The sequence below is a fragment of the Aotus nancymaae genome, unplaced genomic scaffold, assembly GCF_030222135.1.
Source record: "Aotus nancymaae isolate 86718 unplaced genomic scaffold, 86718_ANA_hifiasm-v0.15.2.pri h1tg000072l, whole genome shotgun sequence".
Classification (NCBI taxonomy): Eukaryota; Metazoa; Chordata; class Mammalia; order Primates; family Aotidae; genus Aotus; species Aotus nancymaae.
This window is the reverse complement of record NW_026988487.1, coordinates 3607378-3618831: the sequence shown is the minus strand read 5'-3', so window position 1 is coordinate 3618831 and position 11454 is coordinate 3607378. Positions and strand designations below refer to the sequence as shown.

Below are 11454 nucleotides of genomic sequence, written 5' to 3'. Positions count from 1 at the left end.
AGAATTTTCTTTAGAGAGACAATTACTCTTTGGGTTAGAAAAAGCACCTTGATAAATGTGTTTGTTCATGGAAGGCCAGACCTCCTAAAAATGGAAAGTCTTAGATAAGAAGCATTAAACTGCTCTTCAGAGCAGCCTACAGTCAAAAGTTTGGGGGTGTTTTGGGGATGCAAGGAGAGGAAGGGAACCCTAGCCGCAGGCAGGGCCAGGGAAGCATCAGGTGAGGATACCTGAGCAGGGTCAGGGATGAGCAGCACACAACATGTGTGTGTTTTGAGATGTCACCCTCTGGGCAGGTCTGCAGAGGATGGGGTGTGAAGCTGCCCAGAAGCTGCCCTCTGTCTCAGGATCCCTAATGAAATACCATTTGACCATGGGGGGTTCAGGGGACACTAGAGGCCAATGGGATGGATGATGTCAGTGATTGTGGCTCTCTGGGTCTCCCCAGGAGGGTTCCTGGGAGTGGAGGCCAAGAGCTTCTGCCTGTCCTGGACGAATATCTGGCAAGTCTTTGGTAGCTGAAAGCCAGGCTCACCAAGTCCATCGTCCCTCAGCCACTTCTTCCTGAAACCCAGCATGAGTGCCTCATGGGGTTGTAAACCTGCCTGTGGCAAGCCACGGAACTAACAAACACCGTGGTTCTGGGGACGAGTTCTTGGCTGGCTACAGACACCATCTTGCTACACATTTCCAGGATTTTGAGTCATCTGTTTAGCAGGGACCAGTCTGATTCAGCCTCACTCTGTTAACCTTATATATTACATGGCCCAGGAAGAACCAAAACTCCTGAAACCTGCCAGAGCCCATCACGCCCTTCTCTGTTACCCTGAAACTTCAGGAAAAGTCAGATCCATACAGCAGCTTGATTAGCAGTGCCTGTGGGTGGGGGTGGGGGCGGTGTGCAGCAGGAAGAACGCTGTGTCTGGGCTGGGGTGCGGGGGATAGGAGAATGTCAGCTGTAGGAGACCAGGGGACTGGCAAGGAACTGTGCAATTATGCAGGAAAAGCATCTGGATCCTCCCTTGAGGCACCCAACTTTATATTAAAGGTAAAGGTGACCACGGAAGGCTGGGAGGTTTGGGGACTCACAGGCAGCCAGCACCAGAGTAGGTCTCTGATCTCTTTTTAGCCTCAGTTAGGAGGAGATTTGTTGGCTCAGTTTAATCTGAATCCCGCATGAGAGTTTTGCAAAGAGATGAAGACTTCCTTTGATGCTGTCTTCCTTGTGCAAGAGCTCAGCCACAAATAGAGTGTAGGGTCCTTTCAGTTTTCACCTCTAACAAATCTGACTTTGTTCTCTCCATTCTCAGCTTCCTGCACCAATCCCCCAGGTCTCGGGTCTCCTGTTGTATTTCAGGGGTCTTCTATTTTTATCCTTTCCCCTTTGTTTTGTGGATAAGAGGAGGTCCAGGTGCATTTCCCTCCAACTGAGGACTTTGGAAATCTTGGCAGGCTTTGGAAATGTCACATGGCATGGCAGGAGCAGCGGATGTGCAAAAACAAGTAAGTGTTTCCATCAGGATATTTGCAATTTAATTCTAGCCCAGCTACTCACTGTTCTCAGCCTTAGGGAGGTCATGGACTTTCTCAGATTCCATTTTGTCATCTGTAAAGTGAGGGAGTTGGTCTATAGGCTGCTCTAGGCTCTTTAAATTGCAAGTGACGATAAACCAACTCAAACTAGCTTGAGCAAAATAAGAGATGTCGCTGGGTACTGTGGTTCACACCTGTGATCCCAGCCCTTTGGGAGAGTGAGGAAGGAGGATCGCTTGAGCCCAGGAGCTCTAGGCAGTAAGCAACATAGTGAGACCTCAACTCTACACTATTTTTTTAAATTTTTAAAATTTTTTTTAAAGATGGGGTTTCACCATATTGGTCAGGCTGGTCTCGAACTCCTGACCTCAGGTGATCTGCCCACCTCAGCCTCTCAAAGAGCTGGGATTACAGGCGTGAGCCACCTTGCCTGGCTCACGATGTTTTTTTTTAAATTAGCCAGGCTTGGTGGCATGTGTCTGTCATCCCAGCTACTGGGGAGGCTGAGGCAGTAGGTTCACTTGAGCCTGGGAGGTCAAGGCTGTAGTGAGCTGTGTTCAAACCACTGCACTCCAGCCTGAGTGACAGAGAAAGATCCTGTCTGAAACAATGAAAATAAGACAAAACAAAACAACACACACACACAAACCCCAGAATGAGAGCTGCATTAGCTTTTGGTTGCCAAGGAAGAGAGGAGTTGCCAGGCATAGTAAGGCAGCTGGATTTCAGAAACAAACAGAAGCAGGCATCACAAGGTTGTCAGGACTTTCTGTCTGTCTCCTGTCTTCACTTTCCTTTGAATGTTGGCTTCATTCAGGGTTTTTCACATAAGGGGCTAACACGGCCACCAGTGACCCCAGCTTCTCCATCTCACACTTTCACTACCTGAGCAGTCTAGGATTGGACAGATTCCCAGAGCTCCAAATCGAAAATTCTCAGGGAAGGGTTCTGATTGGCCCAGACTGGATCAGTGCCCACCCCTGAACCAGTCAACTGTAGCCAGAGAAGCAGAATCACATTGTACAAAATGGAAATGGCTGCCCCCAGTTCCACAGTCATTATGTGAATGAGGGTGGGGGTGGGGACAGGTGGAGAGAATTCCAAGAAAAGCCAAATGGTGGGCCCGTGGCAAAAATATGTACAGAATAACCTGTTCTGAATCTAATTGTTGATGAACGTTCTGTGATTGCTGGGTCAAAACACAAAATTGTCCTATTGAGCCTCCAAAGTGATCACAGCTCACTGCAGTCTCAACCTCCTGGGCTCAAGTGATCCTCCTGCCCCAGCCTCCTGAGTAGCTGGGACTACAGGTGTGTGCCACCATGCCTAATTTTTGTATTTTTAGTACAGATGGGGTTTCACCACGTTGGCTAGGCTGGTCTTGAACTCTTGACCTCAGGTAATCTGCCTGCCTCAGCCTCCCAAAGCACTGGGATTACAAGCATGAGGCACTGTGCCCCGCCCATAAACTATGCTTTTTATTGGGTACTAGAAGCATATGAACAGCATAGTATAAACCTAAATTTGATCTAATGACCTTTGACAGTGTTAAAAGCTCTGGAACCTGGAGGCAGGAAACCGATTTTTCAAACTTTTTATTTTAAAATCATTATAGATTCACAGGAAGTTGGATAGATAGTACAAAAAGATCCCAATTTTCTTTGCCAAGTTTTCTCTCATTTTTTTTTTCCGGACAGGTCCCTGCACCATTGCCCAGGCTGCTGTACAGTGGCATGATCATCGTTCGCCGCACCCTCGCACTCCTGAGCTCCAGCGATCCTCCCACCTCAGCCTCCCAAGCAGTCCCACAGTCCCAGCCCCTGAGCTGGGACTACAGGTATTTGCCACCATGCCCGCCTAATTTTTTAGAGATGGGGGCCTCACTATATTGCGCAGGCTGGTCTTGAACTCCTGGGCTCAAGCAACCCTCCTGCCTCAGCCTCCCAAAGCACTGGGATTACAGGCATGAGGCACCGATCCTCCGAGGGTTACAGCTCTCTCTGTCGTTTTTGCTGTTGTTGTTGTTGTTTTTTGTTTTTTGTTTTTTTGGGGGGATGGAGTTTTGCTCCTGACCTCCAGGCTGGAGTGCAGTGGTGCAGTCTTGGCTCACTGCAACCTCTGCCTCCTGGGTTCGAGCAATTCTTCTGCCTCAGCCTCCAGAGTAGTTGGGACTACAGGTGCGTGCCACCACACCCGGCTATGTTTTGTATTTTTAATAGTGATGAGGTCTCACCATGTTGGCCAGGCTGGTCTGGAACTCCTGACCTCAAGTGATCTACCCACCTTGGCCTCCCAAAGTGCTGAGATTACAGGCGTAAGTCACAGCCTTCCAAGGGTTACATCTTATGAAAAGTAAAAAAGCCAAGAAACTGACATGGGTACAATGTGTGTGCCTAACTCTGTGTTGTTTTATGACATGCAAATTTGTGTAACTACCACTACTTCAAGTAAAATGCAGAATTGCTCCATCACAAAACAGATCTCTCCGGAGGGACCCCCGCGTAGTCAGGCCCGCTCTCTCCCTGTCAACCACTAATGTGTCTCCATTGCTATCATTTTGAGGAGGCTGAATTTTAAATCAACTTCCGACCCCCCCAGCAGTGTGACCTTGGATGAGTCACTTGTCCTTTTCTGGATGTTGATCTTCTCAGCTACGTAAGACACGGTTGGGCCACATCAACATTCCTCTCAAGTTTCCACAGGCTGATATGAACTGAAAATGCCATGGAGATTATGAGAAAGAAAATGGGTTTTGTGGTGAAATAAACTAGGGAAATGATGCTTTGTATAAATACATAATGCTTCTTTACCGTGAACTCTCAGCGCTTTAATACACTCAGGTGAACTGTGAGTCTTCTAGTGTGGGAGGTGTATGCAGCGTTTTCCAAATTTATCTGAACACAGAATGCTCCCCTCATCCTTAAAAAAAAGAATCCTCACCAGGCGCGGTGGCTTACGCCTGTAATCCCAGCACTTTGGGAGGCTGCGGCGGATGGATCATGAGGTCAGGAGATCAAGACCATCCTGGCTAACTTGGTGAAACATCGTCTCCACTAAAAAATCAAAAAATTAGCAGGGTGTGGTGGTACGCGTCTGTAATCCCAGCTACTTGGGAGGCTGAGGCAAGAGAATCGCTTGAGCCTGGGAGGCGGAGGTTGCAGTGAGCCAAAATCGTGCCACTGCACTCCAGCCTGGGTGACAGAGAGAGACTCAGTCTCAAAAAAAAAAAAAAAAAAAAAAAACTCTAGAAAAAAAAAATCCCCTAAACTAGTTTTTTAGGGAATGTGCTTAGAGATGCACTTTTTCAGGTAACCTCTGAGGTCCGCCTGCCTTAGGGTCCTTCCCAGATAAAAATGCCTAGAAATATATCCTCTGTTGTGTTATGTCTCTTCAGCCAGAACCTAAGAATGTGACCTTATCTGAAATAAAGGTCTCTTTGGGTGTAATTAAGATAAGGATCTTGAGATGAGATCATCCTGGATTAGGGTGAAGTCTAAATCCAGTGAAGAGTGTCCTTATCAGAGACAGAAAAGGAGGACAGGCATAGACACAGAAGAAAATGATAGGCTGGGCCTGATGGCTTGCACCTGTAATCCCAGTGCTTTGGGAGGCTGAGGCAGGAGGATCGCTTTGAGCCCAGGAGTTCCAGGCTGAAGTGAGCTATAATCATCCCACTGCACTCAAGCCAAGGGGATAGAGCAAGAAAGACAGAGAGAGAGGAAGGGAGAGAGAGAGAGAAAGGGAGAGAGGAAGGAAGGAAGGAAGGGAGGAAGGAAGGGAGGGAGGGAGGGAGGGAGGAAGGAAGAGAAGGGAAGGGAGAGAGAAAGAGAGGAAGAAAGGGAAAGGAAGGAAGGAGGGAGAGAGGAAGGGAAGGAAGAGAAGGAGGGAGGGAATGCTGTGTGCTGCAGAGGCAGAGACTGGAGGACAGCCACAAGCCAAGGGCCAACCAGGGTTGCTAGTAGCCACCAGAAGCTAGGCAAGGGCACCCCTACCCATGCCTGGATTTCAGACTTCTGGTCTCCAGAGCTGAAATATTAGAAATTTCTGTTGTTTTAAGCCACTCAGTCTGTGGTTCTTTGCTATATGACCCTCTTTTAAGACTCTGGGAGTATTTTATTTTTATTTTTATTTTGTAGAGATGGGGTTTTGCTTTGTTGCCCAGGCTGGTCTCAAACTTCTGGGCTCAAGCTACCCTCCTGCCTCAACCTCTCAAAGTCCTGGGATTAGAGGCCTGAGCCACCGTGCCCTGACAAGGGGATTTATATTTTTATGTTGCTCCTATAGATCGCAGGCGTGATATGGAGGAATCTTTCCAGGTGTGATATGGAGGAAGGCATTGTTTTACTTAAACATGATGGAACCCCCACCTAAGTCACTGTATCCCATCCTACTCCATGGCCTAAGACCCTTTCACATGTAAATTCTAGAGTTGTAAACCCTTAAAAGAGCAGGGACTTTCTTTGTAAGCTCGAGCTTGGCTATTGGGCAGCTCTGCCACCTTGCTCCCGGCCAAATAAATCACCCCCTTCCTCCCCAGTTCAGTGTTCAAGAGGTCTGTTTCTCGGCCTTTTCCTGCTTCATTTGGTTCCCTGAGCGGGAAGCAAGTTTCAGTTGGCGGCCGCCGGCATAGCCTTTCATGTGGTTTTCCTAGCCCTTCGGAGCATCCCTGCAGGGGGCTCCTGCCCGCTTGGGAGACGCAATTCCTGGGACACCCCACAGCAGTTGGTGCGCTACAGAAACAGATGCCTTACTTTGGCACCTGGAGGACTGTGGGTATAAAGTGTCTAAAAAGAAAGCCCAGATTTACCAACAGCAAGTGCGATATCTGGGGTTCACCATCCGGCTGGGAAAGTGCAGCCTAGGAGCAGAGGGGAAACAAGGCATTTGCAACCTACCAGAGCCCTAAACGAAAAGGCCGGCAAAAGAGTTCCTGGGAGCCGTGGGTTTCGGTAAATTGTGGATTCCAAACTTCGAGGTACTGGCCAAAGATAGGGGAGACAAGGAACCCTTCGAATGGTGATCCCAGCAGTGGCAGGAACTGAAATCAAAACTTTTCCCAGCCCCAGCTCTGGGGCTACCCGACTTAACAAAGCCTCTCACACTGTATGTGTCAGAAAGAGCAGAAAACGGCAGTTGAAGTTCTAACACCAACTATCAAAGCACCCCACAAAGTAGTGACTCTAATGAATACCAAAAGACATCATTGGTTAAAAACGCTAGACTAACCAATACCTGAGCCTGCAAGGTGAAAATCCCCCCATCACTGTTAAGGTCTGCAACACTTTGCCCCCAGTGTCAGAAGGCCCAATTAAAACATGTGTGTTGAAGTGGACTCAGCTGATTCCAGCAGGCCCGCTCTTTGGGATCAACCATGAACGGCAGTAGACTGGGAGCTGTGTGTGAATGGAGGCAGTTTTGTTAATCCACAAGGAGAAAGGTGTGCAGGCCATGCAGTAGTAACTCTGGACACTGACCACCCGGGCCCTAGAACTGAGTGAAGATAAGACTGTGAACTCTTTTTCTTTTTTTTTGAGACAGAGTTTTGCTCTTGTTACCCAGGCTGGAGTGCAATGGCATGATCTCGGCTTACCACCATCTCCGCCTCCTGGGTTCAAGCAATTCTCCTGCCTCAGCCTCCTGAGTAGCTGGGACTACAGGCATGCACCACCATGCCCAGCTAATTTTTTTTTTTTTTTTTTTTTTTTAGTAGAGACGAGGTTTCACCATGTTGACCAGGATGGTCTTGATCTCTTGACCTCGTGATCCACCTGCCTCGGCCTCCCAAAGTGCTGGGACTATAGGCGTGAGCCACTGCACCCGGCCCAAGACTGTGAACTTTTACATGAATTCCTGGTATGCCTTTCTAACTCTTCAAGTACATGAGAGAGTCCTGTACAAAGAAAAAGGACTATTAAATTCAGGAGGGAAATAACTTTCTCCAAGCAAACGGTGGAGCAGATAAACAGCTTAGGGAAAATGTGTCAGGAAACAGAATTAAAGTGGGTGCAGGCACTTCCCTTGGTGTTATTCAGCATTAGATGCACTCCTGATATTCCCTCTATGAAGTCTTAAAGCATAGGCCCCCTCCCATACTGTGGGCACTCCAGGGAACTCCTCGGGAGTGGGGAAATATTGAGCTAGGATGACAGCTACTGGCTCTAGGAAAAAATCACTCAGGATATTTCAATCTGGGTAAATGAAAGATGCCCTGAAAGCTTATTCTCCCCAGTCCACCCTTTCTCACCAGGTAATCAAGTGTGAATCAAGGACTGGAATGCAGTCCCTCTGAAGCCACGATGGAAAGGACCCTAGACTGTGATCCTGACCACTCCCACAGCCATAAAAGGTAGAGGGAGTCCCAGCTTGGATCCACCACAGTTGCGTGAAACCTGCAGCAGCTGAAATGTGAGAAGCTAGACCAGACCCAGACAACGACTGCCAAATCACCTTAAGAAGGACAGCAAGCCCTGCTCCAGCCACATCCCGGAAGCTGGCTGGTCCACGCACAGCTGAAGCATCATGAAAGTCATCGTGGGACTTATTCTTCTTAAAATTTGGACTCGTACAGTAGGGACGTTAACTAATTTCGGAGAATGCTCTCAGTGTGTGTGCCAGGTTACTGGGGTAGGACCGAAAGTTACTGGAATTCTTTTGTTCTACAGTTATTATAAATGTACAGGGACACAGAAGGGAACCTGTTTATATAATGGTACTCAGTATAAGGTGTGTAATCCAGGAGATGGACAACATGATGTCTGCTACAGTCCATCAGAGCCCCCTACGCATACGACTTTTGAAATTAAATTCCTAACAGGGCGATGGAACAGCCCTACTAAGTTAATAGCTAGAACAGAAGAGAAGGGAAGCCCAAAACAGGTCCACCTGAGGTTTGATGCCTGTGCAGCCATCAATGCCTATCATTCCAGTGGGGAGGCTGTGGTTCCCTCGGATGGGAACAAAGTTATTCAAAAGAGCATATGTACAACTGCCTAAAAGATGGAGAGGTAGCTGTGTCATAGGCATCATTAAGCCTGCCTTTTTCCTATTGTCTGCCAAGACAGGTGGGCTGTTACAACATCCAGTCTCTTCCACCCAGGAGAAAGAAGTCTAATGATAGGTGAATGGGAAGATAATGAGTGGCAACTGGAAAGAATTGTTAAGTGTTATGGGCCAGCCACATGGGCAGAAGATGTCTCATGGGGACACTGGACTCCTGTCTATATGCTCAATCGGATCATCCAGTTGCAGGCTACCTTGGAAATACTTGTTAATGAAACGGGCAAAGCTCTGTCCATTTTGATATCACAAGAAACTCAAATGAGAAATGGGATTTATCAGAGCCAGTTGGCCTTAGATTATTTGCTGGCAGCTGAAGGAGGAGTCTGTGGAAGATTCAATGTAACCAACTGCTGCCTACACATAGATGACCAGGGTCAAGCAGTTGAGGATATTGTAAGAGACATGACCAAGCTGGCACACGTGCCTGTGCAGGTATGGCACAGATTTAACCCTGAGTCCTTGTTTGGAGGTTGGTTCTCATCCTTAGGAGGATTCAAGACTCTCATCATAAGTGTTGTAATAATAATAAGTGCTTGCTTGTTACTCCCTTGTTTGCTTCCCCTGTTCCTTCAGATGATTAGAGAAATTCTTCACTGCTGTTATAGACCAGAGAACCACATCACAAATACATTATATGCATCATTATCAATCACTTTCTTCAGAGGATCATGAAAATGAGAATGAGAGTGAGAGCTCTCACTAATGTTATAGGTGAGATTCTCAAAGGGGGGAGTGAGGAAGGAGACCCTCAATCACCCTTAAGCATCTAAGACCACCTCCACCTTGACTTCCACATTGCATTTCAATAGGAGAAGTAAAGGCTGGCACACTGGGCGCCACCTTTAATCGCCCTTCTATAGATTGTGGGCATGGTATGGAGGAATCTTTCTGGAAGGCATTGTTTTTACTTAAACATGATGGAACCCCCACCTAAGTCACTGTACCTCACCCTATTCCATGACCCAAGACCCTTTCACATGTAAATTCTAGAGTTGTAAGCCCAAGACCCTTTCACGTGTAATTTCTAGAGTTGTGAACTCTAGAATTAAAAAGGGCAGGGACTTTCTCTGTGAGCTTGAGCTTGGCTATTGGGCAGCTATACTGCCTTACTCCCGGCCAAATAAATCTCCCCTTCCTTCCCAGTTCGGTGTTCAAGAGGTCTGTTTCCTGGCCTTTTCCTGCTTCAGGACTACAGGTACATGCTACCTTGGCTGGCAAAATCTTAGGGGATTTTGAAGGAAGGAGGGGTCTCTTTTAAGTTTCTCTGGCCCCCAAGCTCCTTCTTTCCTCAGTCCTTTGCACATGCTGGTCCCTCTGGGAACCAGAATGGTGAAAATATAGCACCTCTGTGAAGACTGGTAGGAGGGGGCTGGGAGGGAGGGCTTTTCCAAGCAGAGAAGCCATCAAAGGCCCTGGGCCAGGTCAAGATTTGGGATAGTCAAGTCCCAGAGAGAAGGCAACTGTGGCTGCCATGCGGTGGGAAGGGAGGGAGAAGTAGAAGATGCTGGAGGGAAAGGGAGGGGCCACACCGCCTAAGTCCTGCCAGCTACAGTCGGGTTTGAGGTTTATTCCAGGTGCAGTGGGCAACTTTTTTTTTGAGATAGGGTCTCACTCTGTCACCCAGGCTGGAGTGCAGTGGTGTGATCCCACTCATGGCAGCCTCAACGTCTTGATCTCTTTTTTTTTTTTTTTTTTTTTTTTTTTTTGAGAAGGAGTTTCACTCTTGTTACCTAGACTGGAGTGCAATGGCGTGATCTCGGCTCACCGCAACCTCCACCTTCTGGGTTCAGGCAATTCTCCTGCCTCAGCCTCCTGAGTAGCTGGGATTACAGGCACGCACCACTGTACCCAGCTAATTTTTTTGTATTTTTAGTAGAGACGGGGTTTCACCATGTTGACCAGGATGGTCTCGATCTCTTGACCTCGTGATCCACCTGCCTTGGCCTCCCAAAGTGCTGGGATTACAGGCATGAGCCACCGCACCCGGCAACGTCTTGATCTCTTAAGCATTCCTCCCACCTCAGTCTCCTCCTGGCCCACCTGTCCCCACCCCCACCCCACCTCCCGTCGCCGTTGAATATCTGGAACCACAGATTTGCACCACCACACCCAGTGAATTTTTTTTTTTTTTTTTTTTTTTGTAGAGACGGGGTCTCTCTATGTTGCCCAGGCTGGTGTCGAACTCCTGGGCTCAAGCGATCCTCCCACCTTGGCCTCCCGAACTGCTACTGCGCCCGGCCATTGGAAGATTTTAAGCATGGGAATAACATGTCTTGTTCACGCATTAGCGAGATCTCCCTAAGTGCAGTGTGTAGGATGAACTGCAGGGGGCGACATGGAGACAAGCCTGGAGGCAGAAATCCGGTAGAAGGTGGTTAGGATAGGCTGGGCCTGGGATGAAGGTGGCTTGGTCGAGGGCCATAGTCCTGAAATGGTAATAAGTGGGCCTGGGTTTGTGTCAGGATGAGGCGGTGAGGGAAGGAGGAATCACAGTAACTTGTTAGTTTTTTAGCCTGCACAGCTGGGTGAATGCGGAGTGCCATCTCTTTATAATGGGACACCTTGGGAAGGACTGGATTTGAGGGGCCATTGAGGGAAATTAGAGCCTGCTTTTGGCTGGGAGATGCCCATCAGGCATCCAATAGGAGGTGTGACGTAGTTACATACGTGATCTGGCGTTCCAGGGAGAAGTCTGGCGGGAGAGAAAGCCTTGAGAAGCCGCGGATCGGGATGACAGCCACTACGGGAATGGACAAAGATGAACACCAGAGACCCAGAGACAGACCTCCGGGGCAGCCATCCCCGAGAGAGGGCGGAGGAAGAGCGGGAAGTGAAGGCTCTGGGGAAGGAGAAGGCCGCGTG

General features: G+C 48.4%; 1 long non-coding RNA gene across 1 annotated transcript; it reads left to right on the top strand.

Moving 5' to 3' along the window:
• The first annotated feature begins 956 nt into the window (after positions 1 to 956).
• On the top strand, positions 957 to 8116 carry LOC105724704 (uncharacterized). Its single transcript, XR_001109093.2, has 3 exons — positions 957 to 1048; positions 1311 to 1503; positions 7781 to 8116. It is a non-coding gene; the product is annotated as an uncharacterized LOC105724704 (long non-coding RNA).
• The last annotated feature ends 3338 nt before the right edge of the window (positions 8117 to 11454 follow it).